This window comes from Anomaloglossus baeobatrachus, chromosome 1, assembly GCF_048569485.1.
Source record: "Anomaloglossus baeobatrachus isolate aAnoBae1 chromosome 1, aAnoBae1.hap1, whole genome shotgun sequence".
Classification (NCBI taxonomy): domain Eukaryota; kingdom Metazoa; phylum Chordata; class Amphibia; order Anura; family Aromobatidae; genus Anomaloglossus; species Anomaloglossus baeobatrachus.
This window is the reverse complement of record NC_134353.1, coordinates 402,701,754-402,728,003: the sequence shown is the minus strand read 5'-3', so window position 1 is coordinate 402,728,003 and position 26,250 is coordinate 402,701,754. Positions and strand designations below refer to the sequence as shown.

The window sequence follows — 26,250 nt, the reverse complement described above, 5'->3', positions numbered from 1 at the left end:
GCAGATAAAGTGCATGTGCAATAATATATGTAGTACCTGCTCAAGCATACCAGGATTGATTAATGGGGCATGATACCATCCAATGAGTATTTACAAAACATTCAAAAACAAAGTGGCCAGTGCATTTTTAAAGTGCATTTTTTAAAGTGACTAATGCATGATCCCAAAAACACAAGAAAGAGGCTCCCCCGTACCCCACCAACGTACGTTTCGCCTAATGAGCGCCGTGCTCAAATTCGGCTTCCTCAGGGAGGGAGAAGGCAGCGCTATGCTCGTTGCAGTCCAGGGGTTTTTTATTATGGGGCGCGCATACACTTCCGCGCACGTCACATCCTGGACTTCAGAGCACGTGATCGTGCGTGGAATAATAGATTTGACGACCTTTTGTGCAAATCCAGCGACACTAATCTACCTGGTGATGATACGTGCCCCCAAGAAATTCTTGTCTCCAGATACAGGGACCTCCTCAAAAAAAGATTGCGGTTGTCATGGAACCGGGCACTTCTGATTAGATATATTGAAAAAGATATGGTCCCTCGGGGTCTGAGGGTTCAGATCTTCCCGTCCTTTCCCATTGAAGATGACGACTTCAGGGATAGGTGGGAGGATCTGGCCCAGACCTGCTCGAAAGGTTTTTTGACACTACTTAAAGACCATAATAGTCGGTCCTTGACAACTATGGAATCTGATTTGGAGACATTAGAAAAATCTCTTAAGGAGAAATGTACGTCTGAGCAGTTGTCCAAAATTAATGAAGATATTGAGGGGGAGCTTTTTAAAATTGAGAAGGAGACGAAGGACTACAAACTTCGGAAATTTAATAGGGACACTGCAGACTATGCCTCACATAGTGCCTACAAATGGCACTCTGGTTTTTCCAGAGGACGTCGGGGCTCACGGCCCAGGGCCCCATACAGGGACCAGTCTCCTTCCGCACGCTCCATGGTTTCCGGTGAAGGATCTTCGTCTGAGGCATCTGGGGGCACACTTGATGTGGATGAGAGTGTCGGTGCCCGGGTTAAAGACCGTCGTAAACAACACTCCACATGGAAAAAACCTTACAAGTATGTTGACAACCACAACCATCTCCAAATTGTTAACCTTTCTGATCATGTGCTCACAGATGCCCAGATTGAGGTCCTTTCAATGGGATTGTCTTTTTCACCGACCAATGGTTTCCATCTTTTCACAGCGGTAAAAGACGTTAACCTCTTCGCCAGAAAGGTACTTCTTAAACGTTTCCATCATAAGAAAGGCACGGAGGTGGACAGTTCCATGGACCCTGTGGAAAGAGAGGCGCTTCGGGCTTTGGAGGACCTCTTACGTGAACAGACAGTCACAAATACAGGTGTGTTTCCTGACTCATTACTGCCTAGATCTACTAAATTCCCCCCCTTGTCCCTCTGCCCAGCGCTGGATATATTTGTGAGGTTGGTCACTAGTGACTTCAAAAAAATTCCAACCAGAAGGACTAGGGACAACCTCACACACAGACAACGGGCTGCATTAGAGGAACTTCGTTCCTATAAGGATGTCATCATCAAAGCGGCGGACAAGGGGGGCAACGTCGTGATCTGGGCAGTAGATAAATATGAAAAAGAGGCAATGAGGCAACTGAGGGATAGGGATACCTACACGAGGCTTACTTGTAGCCCCTTAGCTGCATACTCTAAAGAACTGACCCATATTCTGGAGGCGGCGCTGGAGAAAGGCATTATAGACCAGAGGATGTATGACGGACTCTCCAATAAGACACCTAAAATTCCAACTTTGTATTTTTTGCCAAAAATCCACAAAGATCCCGTCAATCCTCCGGGGCGTCCTATCGTGTCCGGCATCGAGGGGTTGTGTGAACCCATTTGTAAATTAATTGACTTTCACCTTAAACCTTTGGTTGAGACACTCCCCTCGTATGTCAAGGACACGACGGACGTCCTCAACAGGATTGACGGCATCTTTGTGGAACATGATGTATTATTGGTTACTGTCGACGTGGAGAGTCTGTATACATGCATCCGACATGCGGATGGTCTGGCAGCAGTCCGTTTTTTCCTGGGGATGGACAGTCGATGCGGCAGGATGGGGGATTTTATTCTTGAATTGCTCCACTTTGCCCTTACTCATAATTTCTTTATTTTCAACGATCGGTATTACCTTCAGGGGCGCGGCACTGCGATGGGCGCGGCCTGCGCGCCTTCGTACGCCAACCTCTTCCTGGGTTTCTGGGAGAGGTTGGTCTTTGGTGACGATGGTGCGGGGGCTGGCTCTCATGTGCAGTGCTGGCTAAGGTATATCGACGATATTTTGATTTTTTGGCAGGGCACTGTGGAGCAACTTGAGACATTTATGGGGGAACTTAATAATAACATCTTCAACATCAAATTAACGCATAAGCATAGCAGCAGTTGCGTTGACTTTCTGGACATTAAAATCTCAGTCGGTTCTGAACGAACCATCCAGACCGACGTCCACAGGAAAGAAACGTCAGTCAACGCACTGCTGCATGCTTCCTCTGCACATACCCCCTCCACCATCCGGGCCGTGCCGACTGGCCAGTTCCTCAGGATGAGGCGGATTTGCTCGTCAGACACCACCTTTGAAAATCAGTCTGCCGATCTCCAGCGCCGCTTCCGGGACCGAGGCTACAGCAATCGGTCCATCAAAAAGGGTTACCTTCGTGCTAGGAACACCCCTAGACCTCAGTTGCTCTCATATAAGCCCAGGCAGGGTCCCCCAGAGCCTGAACTACGCTTTATTGGCACCTTCAACCATGAGTGGAGCACTATGAGAGGCATCCTAAATAAGCACTGGCCGGTGCTCCTATCGGATCCTGTGCTCTCAGATTTCCTACCACATACTCCATTGGTTGCAGCCCGCCGGGCTAAAAACCTACGGGACATCCTAGTGGCTAGCCATTATGTCCCTCCCGCCCGTAATCCATTTGGCTCCAGAGGTCCAATCACGGGCTGCTACAAGTGTGGCCACTGTTTGGCCTGCAGAAATGTAGTCCGATGCACGACTTTCTTCTCGTCCGACAGGGCACAAACATTTCAAATCAGGAAATATATAGCATGTGGATCCACACATGTGGTATATTTTGCTGTGTGCCCATGCTCCCTGATCTATGTGGGGCTCACTTCCCGTGAGCTCCGCATTAGGGTCAGGGAGCATGTCCGTGACATTGAGGCAGCAAAATCTGCCACGGACATCACACTGCTCAAAACGTTACCCCGGCATTTCAAGATCCACCACAATTGTAATTCTGCATTATTGGAGGTGCGGGGCATTGACATGGTGAGCAGCGGGTCCAGAGGTGGGAATCTCAAAAAAATACTTGCCCAATGTGAGGCTCGTTGGATCCACCGTCTGGACACGCTGGTCCCAAAGGGACTTAATGAGACACTGAGTTTTGCTCCGTTCCTCTAAACGTGCTTGAATTCCCGTATCACCAGGATTGATTTTCATTTATTATTTTTAGGGTTTGTGTGTTTTTATTTATTTCTATTTTTTATCATGTTTTATTCTCTTGTGCTTTCCCTCTCTCTTTTTTATATGCTATGCTCAGTCTTGCTGCATCATCTGGCGTGCACACTTTTATGTGTACATTAATCCATATGTTTTTTTATGTATATTCTTCCAGTATTCCTCTTTTGGATTAAGCACTCCTCTCTTCCTGGACCCTTCTACCCTTTTGGATACGCTGTCCCTAATAACCATCAAGTATATGAAGACACTGGATTCTATTTATATTATATGCCTTTTACTGTTCACATCACTGCTGTTATCATCTGGGCTGCGTATCTCCTTGTGGCCCTGTGTTTACTTAGTCACTTTCCTCTGCACGCGCGGCCCGTCTGTTCCTTCCTGGTGTGGGCGTGCTCGCCGTCACCTTGGTTGCCGCGCTCTCGCGGGAGTGGGATGACGCGTCCCTGCTCCCGCGCGTGCGTGTTGCCGCCTGACGGCTGGCCCGCCCCCATCGGGACGCTGCTGACGTGCGCGCGCGTCACTCCAGGATGTGACGTGCGCGGAAGTGTATGCGCGCCCCATAATAAAAAACCCCTGGACTGCAACGAGCATAGCGCTGCCTTCTCCCTCCCTGAGGAAGCCGAATTTGAGCACGGCGCTCATTAGGCGAAACGTACGTTGGTGGGGTACGGGGGAGCCTCTTTCTTGTGTTTTTGGGATCATGCATTAGTCACTTTAAAAAATGCACTTTAAAAATGCACTGGCCACTTTGTTTTTGAATGTTTTGTAAATACTCATTGGATGGTATCATGCCCCATTAATCAATCCTGGTATGCTTGAGCAGGTACTACATATATTATTGCACATGCACTTTATCTGCATATCTTATTGTTTATGCCTGCTCTAACAATGCCCCATTGCATGATTTGTATTACTCCAACTGGCCATTTGTGATTACTGTTCATTTCTTTGATCCTGATTATGCACTTCACACCCCTATGTGTTTTTATCCTCTTTTTTGCTGTTTGCACATCTTTTTATTGTATTTAATAAAATATATTCACTTTATTGGCACTTTTTGACTCTAGTCCTCCTATTCTTATATTATACTTCTTTCATCGCTGCCCTGCTGCGAGTTCCTCCCTGACGGTTGATGTAAGCCACAGCCGTGGCATTGTCTGACTGGATCAGAACAGGGAGACCCAATAGCAAGGGCTGAAAGTTCTGAAGGGCCAAAAATATGGCTCTGATCTCTAGAACGTTGATGTTGAGGGAGCATTCGGAGGGAGACCAGCGTCCGTGAACAGTGTGGTGGAGAAACACCGCTCCCCAGTCTATGAGGCTGGCATCTGTCGTGACTACTTGCCAGTGGACAGGACGGAAGGACTTCCCTTGAGATAGGGATGAGGCTTGAGTCCACCAGACGAGGGAGTGGAGCGCAGTCCGAGATAAGCGGACTGACCGGTCTAGAGAAGCTGGATTCTTGTCCCAGAAGGATAAAAGATCCAGTTGTAGAGGGCGCAGATGGAATTGGGCAAAGGACACGGCTTCTATGACTGCCACCATCTTGCCTAACACTCTCATCCCATTCCGAAGAGATGTGTGACGGCGGGAGCAGAGGGATTGGGCGGCCCAGATGAGGGAAGACCTCTTGTCTTCTGGAAGAAAAACCCGGGACTGAGCCGTGTCTATCAGCAAACCTAAAAAGGTGATGCGCTGACTAGGAATGAGGGATGACTTGTTGAAGTTGATAAGCCACCCTAGCCTTGACAGCGTGTCGAAGCATATCTGCACGCTTTCTGAGCAAACTTGAGGAAAGCTCCCCTTGACAAATAGGTCGTCCAAATAGGGAACGACCAGAACGCCTCTGGGGTGCAAAATAGACATGACAGCCGCCATGACCTTTGTGAAGACCCGAGGCGCAGTGGCCAGTCCAAAGGGGAGGGCCCTGAATTGGTAATGACGGTGTCCTACGGCAAAACGAAGGAACCGTTGATGGGATACACATATGGGAATGTGTTAATAAGCATCTATGGAGGCTAGGAATTCTTCCGGTTCCATGGCGGCTAGATATCCCGAAAAAGCAGAAGCCGCCCTCCAACAGGAGTCGGATCTGAGGGATACCTGGCGTCATGCTAGGCACTGTCCACGTTCCATATCTTTAGCCACAGGACTCTGCAGGCAAAAACAGCATTGGCTGCCGTTAGGGCTGACAAACCAGCTGCATCTAGGGAGCCGTGAAGAAAATAATTAGAGGCTAGGGAGATCAAATCAAGGATCTCAAAAGCCTCCGGAGGAATATTACAAGAGCGAAGCATCCTGCGTAGGTTCTTACTCCACACACCCATAGCTCTCGCGACCCATGTCAAGGCAAACAGGGGGCGAAGAGAGGAGCCCGAAGCCTGGAAAATAGATTTGACCGCAGCATCAACTGCGCGGTCGGACGAGTTCTTGAGAGACGCGCTGTCTGTAACGGACATAACCGTGTGTTTAGACAGCCTGGAGACTGGCGGGTCCACAACGGGGGGTACTGACAGGTCTTAACCATTTCAGATGGAAAAGGATAAGCGAATGAAGTGAAAGGTTTTTTATTAAACCTTCTATCAGGGTGATCCCACCATTTAGACACGATTTGACGAAAAAGCGGATCCTGGGCAAAGGACTTTGGAGGCTTATTGGCCGGCTTGATTGCAGACTGAGAAGTCGGGTCCGGAGGCTGATCAGAAATCGACAAAGAGTGATTGACAGCTGAAATTAGTGTGTCTTCTATATGCCTAGACTTGGAAGGGACATCAGAATCAGAGTCTTGGGAATCGTGACTACTAAAGGTCACAGAGCCCGGGTCAGACTGACCATCGTCCGAGTCGGAAGAGGCCGCAATGGCGCCTCTTGGAAGCAGCCTTTTTACGTTCTGGGGAAGAAGGACCAGACGAAGCAGGCGGGCTCCTCTGAGGGAGCTGAGCCGGAGGAAGGCTGCCTGAGGTTTGGGATATCTGAGTGACAAGGTCATCTATCCTTTTAGACATTAGAAGAGCCCATGCAGGAAGAACGTCATCAGACGGGGGTGCTGCCTGGCCGGTGGCCGGGGCAGAATCCAAAGCCTGCGCGGCCTCCTGGTCTGGCAACTGGGTCTGTTGTGACACGGTAGTAGGGGCATCGCAGCCCCGGCATAGTGGATAGCTTCGGCCATTAGAAAACGAGCGTTCACAGGTGGTACAAGCATAGTACAGGTCCGTAGAAGACGCCTGGGAAGGTTTATCACCCTTGCGGTTACGCATGTCAGCAACAGAGTCCTACAGCCCTATATAGGGATATGCCGCTGTTAGTATGAGTGAGGAGCCACTAGCAGTATTATAAAGTGACTGCTATGCAGAGCCGGTATATACCGATAGCAAAATGGCATATACTGTCAGTCGGCATATACCTGCAGGCAGAGAAAGTATATACCGCTAATAGCTGATATACACCGCTAGCCAGCAGGCACACACCGCTAGAGAGACAGCGATATACCGGTGAGCAGAGCGGTATATAGTGCTGCAGAAGTGCAGAGCCAAGGCGAGGCGATCTCACCAGAGTCTGCTCCCCAAGTGGAAAATGGCGTCCAGTGTTCCTGGCAGCATGGAGGAGACGGCCCCCGGAGACTGATTGGTCTCAGGGCTGGGACTAAGCATGACGGCCAATCGGAAAGGAGCTGCTCCTGAGTTAGGGAGTAGCTTCCAGAGCAGTGAGAGGGGGCGTTGCTAGAATGCAGGCCGAAGCTGGGGGCTAAATTAATGATGCTCCCCGGGATCACGGCCTGCATCGGCCCACCGGCGCCTTCCCAGGCAGCGGTTTGGATGCAGGGGACAGATGACTCGTCGTCTCCCTACCTGCTCCTGGCTCCGTCTGAAGACGCGTTGGTGATGGATGCGGGGATCTCAGGGACACATCTTCGGCTCAAGGCTGAAGCAGGTCCTCGGCTCTTAGCCCTCTGGAGCTACCTTGGTGTGAGGTGCTTCCAGGGAGCCTGCGGGGGTACGCAGACCCGACCACTTGGGCGTGAGGGAAGACTGACGGCTTGTGCACGCCAGGTTTCCTCTGCCCGTACACGGGGGGAACGGGGGTGGCAGGGCACCCTGGTATTGCCCCATATCAAAAATAGAATGAATAGAAACAAAATAAAAAGTAAAAATAAAATCAAAATAAGCTGGCCTAAGACACTTGTAGAGCTCAGGCCAGACATGTCAGCCTCCCTGCTGACACTAGAAAAAACTGATCTAGTTTCCTGCCTAGCTAGGGTATATGCTGTGGGAGGAGGAGCTAACACTTTTTCAATCTAGTGTCACGCCTCCCCTGGAGACACCATAATACCCACTGTCTGTGTCCCCCAATGAAACCATTTTTGGAACACTTCATCACTCTTACATCAGTATCATAACAAAATTTTATTCCTGGAGATCAGAGAGATTTCATTATGTGGAATCCACTCCGGTCAAAAACAAGGGGTCAGTATCTAATGACATCTCTACAATCCGATAATTACTGCATTGACAACTATAAAAATGACTAGCAGCCGGTGCGGCCTAAAATAGTTCTCAAGGACACAGTAGTTGTGTATGGACCAGTCTCCTGCTCCGGCACAGACACACTTGACAGAGATTCCTCCACATTTATCTGAAGACTGTACAGTGAGCACTACATTGATGACATGTTTTCTGCTACCAACCTTTCCATGCCGAGGAGGTTACCCTAGAAGTAACTGTGGAGCGATGAACCGCAGATATGACGCCAGCATCTATTTTCCATGGGTTCGTCTGGAAGAAGAAAACCTTAATTACTGATTTTCTAGTTTGAATGTAGAATGGGGACTAACCTGTGTACAAGGCTCAAACATAGTGTAAAGTTACATCATGCGGTGAAATCTTAAACTCTTTTTAACACTGTTGAGGCCATATTGAAGGCATTGTTTTTCACCACAAGCACATACTTAAACTCTTCATTACGCGTAGCCCCAAGCCTGTGCTCCTCATGTGAATATTATGTTACATGGTATAACTGCACATTACCCATTTTGTAACTGTCACAATGTGACTGCAGGATAGCGAGGGGATTCTATACTGTCCCTCAAGCTAGGGGACCTTAGGCTATCCCTGACTTCTGGATTACCCCTGGAGGTGGATACACTGGAGTCCAAAGCCTTACTATTCTCCTGACTAGTTCTAATCTGTTACCTCACCCCAGGAAAGAAAGGGGCAGGAGTGTGATGGAAACATAGACTAAAGGCCGCTTTACACGCTGCGACATCGCTAGCAATTGCTAGCGATGTCGCGTGCAATAGCACCCGCCCCCGTCGTTGTAACGATATGTGGTGATCGCTGCCGTAGCGAACCTTATCGCTATGGCAGCGTCACACGCACATACCTGTACAGCGACGTCGCTGTGACCGGCGAACCGCCTCCTTTCTAAGGGGGCGGTTCGTTCAGCGTCACAGCAGCGTCACTGAATCGCCGCCCAATAGAAAAGGAGGGGAGGAGATGAGCGGCCGAACATCCCACCCACCTCCTTCCTTCCTCCTTTTCCGGTGGACGCAGGTAAGGTGATGTGTCTTTCCAGCATCGTCACACATAGCAATGTGTGCTGCCGCAGGAACGACAAACAACATCGTTACTGAAGCAGCAACGATAATTGGGAAGAGGGGGGCATGTCACCGATGAGCGCTTTTGAACGTTTTTGCGACAAAATCGCATAGGTGTCACACACAACAACATCGCTAAAGCAGCTGGATGTGCGTCACAAATTCCGTGACCCCCAACGAGATCGCTTTAGCACAAAGGACTACATTGTGAAACGGACTATCCTGGAATGCTATCACCCCAGCGTCACATTGGGTACATTTCCGGGATCTCCCATGCACCTCAGGGGGATTGTTTAGGATAAATGCCCATAAGATGCCCCAGGCATGTTGGAGATGGCTAGAAGTGAAAAACGCCTTCAGTATGGGAGATGTTCCTTATAGAACAATTTCTTTACAAGTGCCCCTCAGAAGTACGCGAATGAGTCAGAGAGCGCACACTGTGCACATTAGATTGAGTTGCAGCACTGGCTGATGAGGCCCTTACTATCCGACTGCAATGGATGAGGCTTCTGGACAATAAATCACAGCCTGCTCCTGCACACCGGCCCCCTCCAGTTATATCTGCCCCTCCAACCAGCCACAGGCCGAAAACAACCACTTCTCACAATCCTGGGCCACAACAGTTCCGACCACGCCCTGAGGGAATCACCAAGAGGCAGTGGCGTAGCTACTGCTTTTGCCGCCCGCTGCGGTCGTCAAATTTGCCGCCCCCCTCCGTTGGCCGTTGATAATCCAGAAATTTTCAAAAATTTGGAAAACCATCAAAATATTTATTTTTCATGGAACTACAATCAAAGATCTAATTGTAGACTGCTGCTATTAGTCCTAGACTTTCACCTTTTTACACACATGTAGGCCTATTATACACACACACACAGCTCTGCTGCATACATACAGACACATAAAACTCTGCAGCATACATACAGACACATACAACTCTGCTACATACAGACAGACACACACAGCTCTACTGCATACATACATACACACACACCTCTGCTGCACATATAGACACATACGTGGCTTTTGGGGGCCCGCACACGCGGCTGCTGCAGAGCTGAGGCTGCACCAAGCACAGGGCAGATGCAGCAGAGCTGAGGCTGCACCAAGCACAGGGCAGATGTAGAGGAGCTGAGCCTGCACCAAGCACAGGGCATTAGTAGAGGAGCTGAGCCTGCACCAAGCACAGGGAAGATATAGCAGAGCTGAGCCTGCACCAAGCACAGGGCAGATGTAGAGGAGCTGAGCCTGCACCAAGCACAGGGCAGATGTAGCGGAGCTGAGTCTGCACCAAGCACAGGGCAGATGTAGCAGAGCTGAGCCTGCACCAAGCACAGGGAAGATATAGCAGAGCTGAGCCTGCACCAAGCACAGGGCAGATGTAGAGGAGCTGAGCCTGCACCAAGCACAGGGAAGATGTAGCGGAGCTGAGCCTGCACCAAGCACAGGGCAGATGTAGAGGAGCTGAGCCTGCACCAAGCACAGGGCAGATGTAGCGGAGCTGAGTCTGCACCAAGCACAGGGCAGATGTAGCAGAGCTGAGCCTGCACCAAGCACAGGGCAGATGTAGCAGAGCTGAGCCTGCACCAAGCACAGGGCAGATGTAGCGGAGCTGAGCCTGCACCAAGCACAGGGCAGATGTAGTGGAGCTGAGACTGCACCAAGCACAGGGCAGATGTAGCGGAGCTGAGCCTGCACCAAGCACAGGGCAGATGTAGCGGAGCTGAGCCTGCATCAAGCACAGGGCAGATGTAGCGGAGCTGAGCCTGTACCAGACACAGGGCAGATGTAGCAGAGCTGAGCCTGCACCAGACACAGGGCAGATGTAGCAGAGCTGAGCCTGCACCAGACACAGGGCAGATGTAGCAGAGCTGAGCCTGCACCAGACACAGGGCAGATGTAGCAGAGCTGAGCCTGCACCAGACACAGGGCAGATGTAGCAGAACTGAGCCTGCACCAGACACAGGGCAGATGTAGCAGAGCGGAGGCTGCACCAAGCACAGGGCAGATGTAGCAGAGCTGAGCCTGCACCAAGCACAGGGCAGATGTAGCAGAGCTGAGCCTACACCAAGCACAGGGCAGATGTAGCAGAGCTGAGCCTACACCAAGCACAGGGCAGATGTAGCAGAGCTGAGCCTACACCAAGCACAGGGCAGATGTAGCAGAGCTGTGCCTGCACCAAGCACAGGGCAGATGTAACAGAGCTGTGCCTGCACCAAGTACAGGGCAGATGTAGCAGAGCTGAGCCTGCACCGACACAAGCGGCTCCTGGGGGCCCGCACACGCAGCTCCTGAGGTGGGGACAGATCAAGGGGGGGAGGGGGGTAGAACTTACCGCTCGGACACGAATGAGAGGGGGGCTACACAGCGCCGGAGGCCAGCTGGGGGTTGCTGGCTGGCACTCTTTCATCTCTGTTGGACAGAGCAGGATGCCGGGCGGTAGCTCCGCCCACAGATGAAGCTCAATCCAGAAGGACACTGTGGTCTGCATGCCTTAAAGAGACAGCAGCCACAGTATCCTGCTGAGGACTCCGGTCCCCGGAACTCGGCCCGGGAGCAGCAGAACTGAAGGCGAGTGGCCAAAATGCCGCCCTCCTGACACGTGCCGCCCGGGGCGGACCGCCACCTCCGCTCCCCCTTTGCTACGCCACTGCCAAGAGGAGATGTTATAAGTGCGGGCAACCTGGACACTTGCAATAGGGTTGTCCTGCAGCAAGGACTCGAAGGAATCCCCATGCACCCCCACCTCGTCTGGTGCATGTTGTGCACTCTCTCTTACTTGAGGCAGCGCAACCACCACGACCCCCATCAGAGTCGGTAAGCAATCCGTCCCCTGCTACTACATTGGGAGAGTCTTGGGATAGAGTTTATAAAAGAAACAGAGGGTGACACTACCTTGGAAACTCTAGGCTAAGGGCAGAAACTGGGCATGTGGGTGATAATGGGGAGAGCGTCACCGTGAAAAGGGATTGTACTATAGTGTAACTAAAGACAGAGGCAAGGACATCCCTGATACGGTAACGGGGCAACTCATTGTCCCCCAGAAGCACAGGGCACAGCTACTCCAAATGGCCCATGACATCCCCCTGGGTGGGCATCAAGGGAGGGAAAGGACTGAGAAGAGACTCACCCAAAGTTTTTACTGGACTGGCATCTTGCACCGGCAATGTGTGCCAGCGAATGCGGCATACCGAATCCTGACACAAGCTATCTCTGCAATACCTGCCCATAATTGAAGAACCATTTCAACATGTAGCTGTGGACTTTATAGGACATCTGGCCCACCCAAGCCGGTCAGGGAAAAAATACATCCTGACAGTAGTGGACTATGCCCCACGGTATCCTGAAGCCGTGGCCCTGTCCAATATTACAACCGTAAAGGTAGCCGAGGCTTTTGTTATGTTACTATCTTTACCCGGTAGGGTTCTCCAGTGAAATATTGTTGGCTCAAGGGATTCAGTATATCTACCTGGTCCAGTCTCTCTTGCATACCTGTGGCGTTCGAGCCAGTCGCACCACCCCATACCACCTGCAGACCTATGGACTATGTGAATGCTTTAATGGAACCCTAAAAAATATGCTCGGGCTTTTGCTAACTTTGAAAAGGAATACCTGCCACGTCTACTCTTCGCCTATTGGGAGGTTTCCCAGGAGTCCACAGGGTTCTCACTCTTTGAACTACTGTTTGGACGGAAGGTCCGTGAGCCTCTTGCTCTTCAGAAGGAACACTGGGAGGGAGATATCTCAGACACGGGAGTGCCTGTCCTTCCCTATGTCCTAGAGTTCCGAGACTGTCTCGCCCAGCTAGCTACCTTGGCTAAAGAACACCAAGGAATGGCCCAGTCCAGACAAGACCTGGTATGACCGTAAAGGCATGACCCGGGGAATCTATAGAAGGACAACAGGTGCTCATGATTATTGCTTCCCCTGCCAACAAGCTTCAAGCAATGTGGGAAGGCCCTTATCAGGTTGTCAGGAAAATTAATGATGCTAACTACATCATTGCGCTGGACCCTAGAGGTCAAAATCAATAAGCTGAAAGAATACCATGATCGATCTCTGCCTGTTCTAGCCGTCTGCTACCCCCCTAGTGATAACTCTGAGGACGAGTATTTTCTCGATCTTCTTCAGATTGCCCAAGTGGGAGGATCCCTAAAAAAAGTGCCCCTGGACTCACATTTATCGGATGTACAAAAGGAAGATATTTTCTCTGTACTAAGACGAAGGGCTTTCGCTTTCTCCTCAAAGCCAGGACGGACTACTTTCACCAGCCAGACAACGGGTCCCAGAGGCTGTTCAAGGCATGATAAAGAACAAACTGGATGAGATGAAACAACTTGGGGTTATTCAGTCATCTTACAACCCCTGGGCCTCTCCTGTCATTCTGGTCCCCAGAAAGGCTGCTACAACACGGTTTTGCGTCAATTATAGGAGATTAAACAATGCCCAGAATTAATGATCTATTGGGTCGGCTAGCTCGTACCCCATTTGTAACCCCGCTAGACATGAGCAAGGGGTACCGGCAGATACCCCTAACGGAGGATGTTTGGGAGCGCTCGCCTTCATTACTCCCTGTGGACTATTTGAGTTACTGGGAACGCCCTTCGGGATGAAAAAAAAAAAAAATGCCCCCACTACCTTTCAGAGACTGGTGGATCAACTGTTGCAACAATGTCAGGACTTTGCCTGTGATTATCTGGATGACATTGCCATTTTCAGCACCACTAGGGAGGGCCATCTTGAACACTTGGCCATAGGACTGACCATTGGCTCGGAAAAATGCCAGTTGGGGATGGCTGAGGTGCAATACCTCGGGCACAGATTAGGGGGAGGGACATTAAGAACCCCGTGACAAAGAAGGGAAAACCAAAACTGAGACATACTGCAAGTGCACAGGAATAAACAGTAAGAGAGTAAGGAAAAAAAGCAAGTGAAGGAATGCAGCAACAAAAGGTAATACCACAACTACTAGTAAGTTTGGATCATAACACTTCACCAGATCAGTGTAAAAAAAGCTATAGCTGACATTAATGGGATAGCCAAGCCAGCATACATAGGAGGGGAGTGAACATGACTGTCTCCCGCACAGCATGTTATCAGAGGTTAACAAACAGACCAACAGAGATTAAAAGGTGGTGTCACACACAGCGGCGACGACAACGACGTCGCTGCTACGTCACCATTTTCTGTGACGTAGCAGCGATGTCCCGTCGCTGTGTGTGACATCCGGCAACGACCTGGCCCCTGCTGTGAGGTCGCCGGTCGTTGCTTAATGTCCATCTTCATTTTTTGTTCTGCGCTCTCCCCCTGTGACGCACACATCGCTGTGTGTGACAGCGAGAGAGAGACGAAATGAAGCGAGCAGGGAGCAGGAGCCGGCGTCTGGCAGCCTGCGGTAAGCTGTAACCAGGGTAAACATCGGGTAACCAATGGAAGACCTTTCCCTGGTTACCTGATATTTACCTTCGTTACCAGCGTCCGCCGCTCTCGCTGCCAGCTCCCTGCACATGTAGCTGCAGTACACATCGGGTAATTAACCCGATGTGTACTGTAGCTAGGAGTGCACGGAGCCAGCGCTAAGCAGTGTGCGCAGCTCCTTGCACATGTAGCTGCAGTACACATCGGGTAATTAACCCGATGTGTACTGTAGCTAGGAGTGCAGGGAGCCAGCGCTAAGCAGTGTGCGGGGCTCCCTGCTCTCTGCACATGTAGCACAGCGACGCGTGTCGTTATGATCGCTGCTGCGTCTGCTGTGTTTGACAGCTAAGCAGCGATCATAACAGCGACTTTCAAGGTCGCTGTTCTGTCACAAAAAATGGTGACGTAACAGTGACGTCGTTGTCGCTATGTGTGAACCCAGCTTCACTCTTACTAGCCTGTCTAAGCCTGTGGGTCGATGTCCACATCTCCCTGCGCTGATCACAGACATCAAAGATATTAGCAAGCAGAGTGCCAGAATCTGTAGTCTCCACAGATCTTGACACCGCCCTGACAGTAGGCGATGCCTGCAATAACCTCCTTATGACAGTAGTTTTTCATTACTTTCCCTCACATACATTGTGCAGTTATACTCCTGTCACATTTAGAGCTGTATTTAGAAATGTAATTATTTTCCATTTCTGGATATCTCAGCTTGTGATGTAACTTAAGAATAACACAAATTAAAATTTAAATTCAATTTTGACCCTTTACCATGGCAATTTTCCCTTTATGACAAGGGAATGTCTAAATGTTTAGATACCTCGGTCTCTATTGACTTTGGCATCTAAGGGGTTGTCCCTCCTGGATCTGAGATATATCCCATCCCGGCTGTTGTAAAGGAAGCCGTGCTATGTACACTGTGTGCAGAATTATTAGGCAAATGAGTATTTTGATCACGTGATACTTTTTATACATGTCGTCCTACTCCAAGCTGTATAGGCTTGAGAGCCAACTACCAATTAAGTAAATCAGGTGATGTGCATCTCTGTAATGAGCAGGGGTGTGGTGTAATGACATCAACACCCTATATAAGGTGTGCCTAATTATTAAGCAACTTCTTTTCCTTTGGCAAAATGGGTCTGAAGAGAGCTTTGACGGGCTCTGAAAAGTCCAAAATTGTGAGATGTCTTGCAGAGGGATGCAGCAGTCTTGAAATTTCCAAACTTTTGAAGCGTGATCACCGAACAATCAAGCGTTTCATGGCAAATAGCCAAGAGGGTCGCAAGAAGCGTGTTGTCAAAAAAGGCACAAAATAACTGCCCATGAATTGAGGAAAATCAAGCGTGAAGCTGCCAAGATGCCATTTGCCTCCAGTTTGGCCATATTTCAGAGCTGCAACGTTACTTTAGTATCAAAGAGCACAAGGTGTGCCATACTCAGGGACATGGCCAAGGAAGGCTGAAAAACGACCACCTTTGAACAAGAAACATAAGATAAAATGTCAAGACTGAGCCAAGAAATATCTTAAGACTGATTTTTCAAAGATTTTATGAACTGAGGAAATGAGAGTGACTCTTGATGGGCCAGATGGATGGACCAGAGGCTGGATCAGTAAAGGGCAGAGAGCTCCACTCCGACTCAGACGCCAGCAAGGTGGAGGTGGGGTACTGGTAGGAGCTGGTATCATCAAAGATGAGCTTGTGGGACCTTTTCAGGTTGAGGATGGAGTGAAGCTCAACTCCCAGGCCTACTGCCTTGCTCTGCCTTCCTTGGTCTCTTTTTTTTTTTTAAAAACGTTGGGGCAATCAAGTGCGGAAAGGTGTAAATGAGACCTGCTCCCCATAATCTAGCAGTATCCACCGCCCATGGTCGTGAGAGTTAAGAGAACCCGGTCCACTTTGCTGTTGGACCTCGTGGCAAGAGGCCTATAATCGGGGACCACAAAGGATGCACTATCTGGTTGAATACTTCCTTGTGAAGACACCATTCTCCCTGACGCACATAACTCCAGCTCAGGAAGTCAGTTATGACATTGTCCACCTCCTGGATAAGAAGTACGGTGAGGGAAAAAAGGAACTTGTGCCAGGGAAAAACTCGTGAAACATCCCCATAAGGGAGACTTGTGCCTCCTTGGTGATAGACGTATGAAAATGCCTCCCTGTTGTCCGAGAGCACCCTCACGTGCCTTCCCATTAAATGGGGAAAGAGTGCAGAGCCATCCCAATTGCGCATAGCTCCCGAAAGCTGAGGAGCTTCCACCTTCCTGAGGACTCCAGGCTCCCTGAACTACCTGATACTTCAAAGGGTCCCCAAACCCAGTGTGCTGGCATCTGTTGTGAGGATGCCCCAAAAACTAGGAGTGACCAACGGACCCCGGACAACTGATTTCGAACCTGTACCAGCAGCGTAGGGAAGAAGAACTCGGGAAGAAAGAGAGATGTGTTTATCTAAACCCGCTTGTAATTGTCTTTGTGCCCTCAACACCTCCCCTAAAAGTGCATCAGTATGGAAGGGTGCCCAGGGAACCGCAGGATGCATTCCACCAAAGACCCCAACAGAGACATGGCGTCATAGAGTGAGACCTGGGTCTGAGAAGACCGAGGAGACTCACGTCCTCACCAAAGACACCCTCTCCTGAGGCAAGGCTGGGAACAAGAGTTCAGGATCGGACCTAAAAAGCTCTGTCTTGTGAAGAGCTGCCATTTCAATTTTTTATATTTTTTTCTAAAAACTGCATATAGGGGGGTTCATAGAGAGGGCCTGAAGGTCGCTGACTCGTCTAGCTGATGTTAGGGCCACCAACAGAGCAACTTAAAATGCCAGGAATTTAATTGAATAGAAGCACCAGTCAGGGGCTCAAACGGGGGCACTGTTAAGGAGTCCAGAACCAGAGTGAGATCCCATGGAAGAAATGTTAAACAGGGAAGAGGACTTGCCCTATAACATAATGAAATAAACCGCTTAACCCACCAATTACCAGCTAAGTCTGAGTTATATAACACCCCTGGGGCTGATACCTGGACTTTCAAAGAGCTGACTGAGAGTCCTATCTTCTGCCCCTTCTGAAGGAACTCCAGAATGTCCCCCACCGGAGGCTCGCCCAATGGACTCTTCCTGGAAAAGGACAAGAACAGTCTGCATACTCTGGAGTATATCTTGGTGTAAGCTGGCTCCCTACTCTGCAGGAGAGTGGAAGCCAGACTACAGGAAAACCCCTGACCCTCTAACAGTTGCTGCTCAAATTCCAGGCCGTCAATGAAGGCCCGGAAGTTAAGAATGAAGTAGAGGGCCCTGGGAGAGGAGATCGTGTCTCTCCGGGAGTAACCAAGGATCTGACGCTGACATCTATAGTACCCAGAAAACCAAGCCGTCCTGGGTCAAAGGGGGGCTTATCAGCAGAAACCGTGCATTATCCTCCCGGGCCTACCTCAGAACTGCCAAGGTCAAATCAGGGGTGGGAAGGCAAAAATGAGACCGGAGCCCCGAGATAATTGAAAGACGTCCACTGCCCAGAGCCTGTCTTGCGGGTTGAGGGAGCAGAACTGACCAACCTTTTTGTTGGCTCGGGTGGCAAAAGGTCCATAGTCGGTGACCCCCAAGCTGCACTATCTGCCGGAAGACCTCTTCGTGCAGGCATCATTCTCCCTGACATACAGGATTCCTGCTCAGGAAGTCAGCCCTTACATTGTCCACCGCCCGGATATGAAGTGCCAAAGAGGCAAGACAGATGTACTTGTGCCAAAGAAAAGAAAAATTTGCTCAGTCTCCCGCATATGCCTTGCCCTCTACCGCCACATTGATTGTAGAATAAAGATTGCATAGGAAGAATCCTCCTCTTGATGGGATATTACTTTTTAATAAAGAGGGAGGGTAAGCCCTCTGAACAGGTCATGTCACTGCTTTTTCACTAATTTGATAACTTTTTCATGGACAGGAAGGAACGTCGCCTTATATATCTTTCAGTCCTCTGAACAGGAGATCCTCTAGAGATTCTGGTCCGTTCGCCTACCCAGACCCTTGTGGATCTGCTAGCCTTCACTCAGGTGGTTAACATCGGCTGTCGGAAGGCACGCCCTGTCCCCACATCTTAGTCAGGAGATAAAGCTGAATAGATGAAGAGGTACATGAGACGGAATCTGAGGTCTCTGGCAGCGTGAAGCACCCTTGCTATCTATGGGGTTTGCTGGAGGAACTTGGAATAACCAGCAGAGATACCCCCTTTAGGAACTCCCTGGCTTCCGCTGTTCTTACTTTCTTAAGACTAGAGGCCAGGTCCGGAGCCTCTACAGCTACCGTTCTCTGGATACAGGTACCTTATATCGTCTTCTAGCTTCCATTGATGGGAATATAAACGGAAGTACCTACCCTCTGCAGTCATATACGGTACCGGAGTGATCTGATGGGGACTCCTGCGTGAATCCATCGACCTCTAGTCAAGCCGCCCATCACTGCAGTGACCACCACCCTGTTCTAGGTGCTGCAACCGCTTCTGCAGCTGCAGTTGCTCAGGCGTCTACTGATGTTCCTCCACGGTATTCCTGGAGGAAGGGCATGAGCAGAGAATCTCTCATACTGCACTTGCATCTTAGGGAGGCAGAAGCGGTGGGCAGCGCCATCTTGCTGCTACTGCACATGTGCAGAGGTGACTTCTGGTTTCAGGTGACGTCACATCCCCTCCAGTACCTGGAACTTGACTGCAGCAGGGAACTCCGTTGTCCAGCATGTTCAGTTGCAGGGATCGCCGCCGGGCGCCGAGCAGGGACACAGCCTGAAGACCTAATCTGAAGCATGCACTGCAGGGACAGTCACCAGATGCCGAAGAAGCATGCCAGACACACAGGGGAAAAGTCCACCCTTGCGTCCCATCCTACAAGGGAAAAAACCCCGGGATGCCTCCAGGGCTGAAGTTTTTTTTTTTTTTCCTCTGGAGGAAGCCGCCGCCGCGTGTCCACCAGCTGGGGTAGCCGCCGGGCGCTGAGCAGGGACACAATCCGGGGAGGAAGCAGCGGCTCTGGCAGGGACAGCCGTTGAGCGCCGAACCAAGACCGCTTTATAGGTTTGCTGACCTCCGCTAATCCCAAATTGCTGCCGTGCATCCCACTTGCTGGGACAGCCGCCGGGCGCCAGAGCAAGACCGCATTATAGGCACGCTTTCCTCCGTTAATCCTGAATCGATGACGTGCATCCCACCTGCTGGGACAGCCACCGGGCGCCGAGCAGGGATGCAAGACCGGGGAGGAAGTGGTGGCTCTAGCAACCGAATCAGGACCGCTTGTGCCAGGAGCGCTTTCCCCATCTTTTGCCCTCACCGAGGAGAACCCCCAAGAGGACGCATCCAGTGCTGAGGTCATGGCGCCCACAATCCTCCAGCTCTACTCAGCCCTAGGAACTTGCGCCTTCACTGTGGCCGCGCTACAGCTCTTCTGGGTCTCCCATCCTGGGACAGGAAACCGAAACTGAGGTGGGAGAGAGTAGCCGCCTTTTTTTTATTTCAGTGGGTTTGCTGTCCTAAGATGGGCAGACCTATCTCTCTAGTGGCGCTGTCATGGTGAAGGGAAAAAACATAATTTTCATGGAGGACAATGCTCCATCACATGCATCAACTACTCCACAGTGTGGCTGGCCAGTAAAGGTCTAAAAGATGAAAAGATAATGACATGGCCCCCTTATTCACCTGATCTGAACCCGAGAACCTGTGGTCCCTCATAAAATGTGAGATCTAGAGAGAGCGAAAACAGTACACCTCTCGGAACAGTGTCTGGGAGGCTGTGGTGGCTGCTGCACGCAATGTTGATCGTAAACAGAGCAACTGACAGAATTTATGGATGTAGGCTGAATGTCATCATAAAGAAAGGGCACTAATTATTTGGGGTTTTGTTTTTGCATGTCAGAACTTTTGTGCAGTTATATTGGTTTACCTGGTGAAAATAAACAAGTGAGATGAGAATAGATTTGGTTTTTATTAAGTTGCCTAATAAGTCTGCACAGTAATAGTTACCTGCACAAACAGATATCCTTCTAAGATAGCCAAATCTAAAAAAACCTCACTCCAACTTCCAAAAATATTAAGCTTTGATATTTATGAGTCTTTTGGGTTGATTGAGAACATAGTTGTTGATCAATAATAATAAAAAATCCTCTAAAATACAACTTACCTAATAATTCTGCACACGGTGTATTATAGCCGCCTCATGTTGCTATAATGAAGTTTCCTTCACCCCAAGCATCTTCTTCTCATCTCCAGGTGCTGGGATATGGTTCTCTTGACACTTTTTTCCATGGAGACGACGTTTTCAATCATCCAGAAAAATTGACACTCCTCACCAGGCTGCGGCTCGATTGTGTCCAGCAAACGGGGAAATTCAGAGAAGAGAAATCCGTTGCGCCCTGTGAATGCCACACATACCCGTAAGATACAGTCAAGTACACCATCTTTATTTCTAGATATCCCCATATATATCTCACCTCACATCAGGATCGTCCTACAAAAGAACAAAACTGTAAACGAGTGATTGACGCACCGTATCGACCTTTCCGGAAGGGGTTGAGCACTGACAGGTCATTTACTTCGGCCAGTCAATAAATCGAAATGCCCCCACTCCTCGATCTGCAGAAAAGCCCGTTATGAAGTCAGAGCTGAAATGTCAGATTATTACAAGAGGGTTTCTCCTCTTCATAATAGTTTATAATATATTATCTTATCATTATCTGATTCTATACAATAAGAGTCATCCCTTATTCCCGTGTAGTGGAGCAGGCACATTGTAGGCTCCCTTTCTATAGGTACATCAATAGTAAATGGTTTTGATATTTGATACATATAGGTTATAATTTAGGAAATTAGGAGGAGGCGGGAAGGCTGAACCATCATGAACAGCTGGCAACAACAGTGATCGGGTGATTCCAATCACTGCGATTGATCTTCAGGATCAGGCGATCCTCCCTCCATGTTCCTATAATGTAGGAACATGGTGCCTGGGAAAGAATAAAAACAAAATCCCTTTGTACTTTCCCACTGTCGGAGATTGTTCCCACACCGCAGCTATGTTACACATAAAACTGCATTCCAGGAATGGAGAATATTTCACTGCGACGACACCAGAAAAATCCTATAAGAAAAAAATCCCTAAAAAGATATTTTATTAAATTCATTTAAAAACAGATATTCAAAAAACAACAACACACAAAAAATACAAAGAAAGTAAAGTGCTTTAGGGTTAAGCCAGCTTTACACCTTACAATTAGGTGTGCGATCTCGTATGCGATGTGACACGCCCAGGTCGCATATGCGATTGAATGAGATTGCACGTAGGTCGTTCATTTGCTGTCACACGTGCGTTAGTAGTCTATGTTAAATTGATCAATTTTGTGTGCGATCCTTTAGATCATGTGTTCTGTGACGTATGCATTGGGCACCCTTTTTTTTTTATTTATTGACTTGCCAAGCGTGTGTGATGTGTAGGGATGCGGTTTTACTATGTCATCTGCCATTCAGCTCTGCTACATGGCCGCTGACAGCAGACACAGACAGCCATGTAGCAGCGGTGAATGGCAGATGACAGCAGACACAGACAGAGCCGCATGTTACGGGGGGACCGGCAGATTAGGACCAGGGGGTATATATCCTAATCGCCAGTCGGGGCCCACCGTGCTCCAGATGACAATGGAGCTGCAGGCACCTGAGGGTTAGGCGGAGACTATAGAGCTGGATGGCTCTGAGATAACCCAGGAACTCTGGGAACCGGTCACGTGTGTTGGGACACGTCAGACCGGACGACAACCCGATTAGCGTTTTGGTGCACCTAGCGCTACACCAACCACGTGTGCAGGAAACACGTCAGGCCGGGTGGTAACCAGGTAGCGCTGACCGGAAGACCGCCACGAAAGCACCCTGTCGGCCACGTGTGTAGGACACGTCAGGCCGAGCGGTCCTCCGATTAGCGTTTCCGGCCACCTCTCGACTGGCCACGTGTGTGTAGGACACGTCAGGCCAGATGGGTACACCAGTAGCGTTGACCGGGAAGCCGAGGAAAATAAGGAACACCCTGTTAACTCCACAGGGGTCCTGGAGTACGCTGTCCGTGCGCGTAGGGGGCACAACCGGACAGGTGGCGCAGCACGTGCGTTGTCCGTGTGCGTAGGGGGCACAATCGGACAGGTGGCGCAGCAGGTGCGTTGTCCGTGTGCGTAGGGGGCACAATCAGACAGGTGGCGCAACAGGTGTGTTGTCCGTGTGCGTAGGGGGCACAATCGGACAGGAAGCACAGCAGCCGCAGCCCAGTTAACGCCACTGGGCTGCTATAGCAAGACTGGAACGGCAGGAGGGAAGCACGGCGCCTGACCCTGATGTGCCGAGCCACGAATCTTGGCGTGACAGGCACCGTTCGCCTAACCCTACCTACCGCTTCCCAACATAGGCTTATGCCGCAATGAGGCTCTAACATGGAGGTGTGCTCTGACTGAGCAAATGTGAAGACTGCGCACCTCCATGTTGTCTCCAGCCCCTTTTATAACCTGGGTCCACCCCAAACCCAGGGTGGAACCACCAAGGTCCAATAGCAGAGTGCCATGTCATCAGTGACGTCACATGCGACCTATCCGGAACCGCCACGTCATTGATGACCTCATGGCAGCCACGCCCCAAACACTTCACCAGTCATCGTCTGACGACCAATACTGAGGTGCCAGATCATAGGGGCGGGCCTCTGCGAGCCAGTCCGGAGTTGCCACGTCATCAGGACACCTGACACCCTCTGCCCTATCAGGGCCTGCCACCTCACGGACATGCTCAGTGAGGTCCTTACCGGACCTAGCCTCTGGTGCACTAAGTGCCTGAGCATGCCCAGTAGCCTGAGCAACAGGCTCAGAAAGCAGACTATCAGTTTGAGCATGCTCAGTAGGCACATCCCAGCACTTAGACACAGCACGAAGTCCAAGTACCTGTGCAAAGAGGCTGTTAGGGTTAATTGTGGGAGCATGCTCAGTAGCCTGAACTGAGGACTTAGTCTCAGACATAACACAATCAGGCTGAGCATGCTCACCAGGCAAAACACCGGGCTTAAACTCTGGCTGGGGTAAATCAGCGCACGCATGCGCACTAGCCGCCTCTCCAAACTTAAACGTGGTGGAAGGAACAGCCAACTGAACGACCCGAGGCACGGCCAAGAACGGCAGCCGGCGCCTGGGCGCAAAAGGAACCGCAGCAGGATGTTTGCGGCTATGGCGGCGCCGGTTCGTAACACCGCACTGTCAGAATGAACTCGGGTGAACCTCACCCGACTTCATTGTCATGCTGCGGCTCTGTCTGTGTCGCGTCCTGATTAGCGGTCACCTGTGAAGGATTCACCGGTGACCGCTAATCCCCTGAGTAACTGAATTGAGCAGCCCTCTCTCATACTCACCGATCCCCGGCTCTGCACGGCATTCACACTGCTCCGGCGGCTTTTACTGTTTTGAAAAAGCCGGCCGCCCATTAAACAATCTCGTATTCCCTGCTTTCCCCGCCCACCGGCGCCTATGATTGGTTACAGTGAGACACGCCCCCACGCTGAGTGACAGGTGTCACACTGCACCCAATCACAGCAGCCGGTGGGCGTGTCTATACTGTGCAGTGAAATAAATAATTAAATAATTTAAAAAAACGGCGTGCGGTTCCCCCCAATTTTAAAACCAGCCAGATAAAGCCATACGGCTGAAGGCTGGTATTCTCAGGATGGAGAGCTCCACGTTATGGGGAGCCCCCCAGCCTAACAATATCAGCCAACAGCCGCCCAGAATTGCCGCATACATTATATGCGACAGTTCTGGGACTGTACCCGGCTCTTCCTGATTTGCCCTGGTGCGTTGGCAAATCGGGGTAATAAGGAGTTATTGACAGCCCATAGCTGCCAATAAGTCCTAGATTAATCATGTCAGGCATCTCCCCGAGATTCCTTCCATGATTAATCTGTAAATTACAGTAAATAAACACACACACCCGAAAAATCCTTTATTAGAAATAAAAAACACAAACATATACCCTGGTTCACCACTTTAATCAGCCCCAAAAAGCCCTCCTTGTCCGGCGTAATCCAGGATGGTCCAGCGTCGCGTCCAGCTGTGCTGCATGGAGGTGACCGGAGCTGCAGAATACACCGTCGCTCCGGTCACCTCCACACAGCAAATTAAGACAGCCGCGCAATCAGCTGAGCTGTCACTGAGGTTACCCGCTGTCACTGGATCCAGAGGTGGATGCAGCGGTGGCCGCGGGTAAGCTCAGTGACCGCTCAGCTGATCGCGCTACTCACCGCTGCTCCTCTCACCTCCACGCAGCAACTGAGGTGAGTAGCGCGATCAGCTGAGCTGTCACTAAGCTTACCCGCGGCCACCGCTGCATCCACCGCTGGATCCAGTGACAGCGGGTAACCTCAGTGACAGCTCAGCTGATCGCGCTATTGCCTTCATTTGCTGTGTGGAGGTGACCGGAGCGGCTGTGTCTGCTGCAGCTCCGGTCACCTCCATGCAGCAGCGCTGGATGCGACGCTGGACCATCCTGGATTACGCCGGACAAGGAGGGCTTTTTGGGGCTGATTAAAGTGGTGAACCAGGGTATATGTTTGTGTTTTTTATTTATAATAAAAGGATTTTTTCGGCTGTGTGTGTTTATTTACTGTAATTTACAGATTAATCATGGAGGGTGTCTCATAGACGCCTGCCATGATTAATCTAGGACTTATTGGCAGCTATGGGCTGCCAATAACTCCTTATTACCCCGATTTGCCAACGCACCAGGGCAAATCGGGAAGAGCCGGGTACAGTCCCAGAACTGTCGCATATAATGTATGCGGCAATTCTGGGCGGCTGTTGGCTGATATTGTTAGGCTGGGGGGCTCCCCATAACGTGGAGCTCTCCATCCTGAGAATACCAGCCTTCAGCCGTATGGCTTTATCTGGCTGGTTTTAAAATTGGGGGGGACCGCACGCCGTTTTTTTTAATTATTTAATTATTTATTTCACTGCACAGTATAGACACGCCCACCGGCTGCTGTGATTGGGTGCAGTGAGACACCTGTCACTCAGCGTGGGGGCGTGTCTCACTGTAACCAATCATAGGCGCCGGTGGGCGGGGAAAGCAGGGAATACGAGACTGTTTGATGGGCGGCCGGCTTTTTCAAAACAGTAAAAGCCGCCGGAGCAGTGTGAATGCCGTGCAGAGATGGGGATCGGGGATCGGTGAGTATGAGAGAGGGGGATAGACTGACATGGACAGAGAGAGAGGGACAGAGATAGTGACGGACTGACAGAGATTAGTGCATGACAGACATTGTGAGGCGCTTCAGAACGCAGCTTTTCAGCTGCGCTCTGAAGCAGACCTTTTTTAAGCTGCGGTGCAGAGCGCACACCTGCGCACATAGCATCAGACACCAAAATCGTATGAGGGATGTCACACGTTACAATTCACTAGGTTCGTGCAACAAAACGTCCAATGTATGAGGAATAAACGACGTGTATGCGATCACCGTATTTTCGTTCAATCTTGATTGCACGTAGATGTCACACGCAAATACGTCACGAACGATGCAGGATGTGCGTCACTTACAACTTGACCCCGACGACGGATTGAAAGATTTATTGAAGCGTGTAAAGCAGGCATTAGAGGCGGGAATTGGCCGAATTGCCCTATTCCTTTCCCTTCCTTCCTGGGAGCTTGGCTTTATAATGTGTTGGTTGTATTACAAACGTGTAGTACATATGGATCCATCTGTTGTATG

General features: G+C 50.3%; 1 long non-coding RNA gene across 1 annotated transcript in view; it reads right to left on the bottom strand.

Moving 5' to 3' along the window:
• Positions 1 to 8,251, bottom strand: part of LOC142293868 (uncharacterized) — a 90,507-nt gene extending 82,256 nt beyond the window's left edge. Inside the window, exon 1 of the long non-coding RNA XR_012751296.1 lies at positions 8,171 to 8,251. This is a non-coding gene — a long non-coding RNA (uncharacterized LOC142293868). The remainder of the gene's footprint in view (positions 1 to 8,170) is intronic.
• Between the last annotated feature and the right edge of the window lie 17,999 nt (positions 8,252 to 26,250).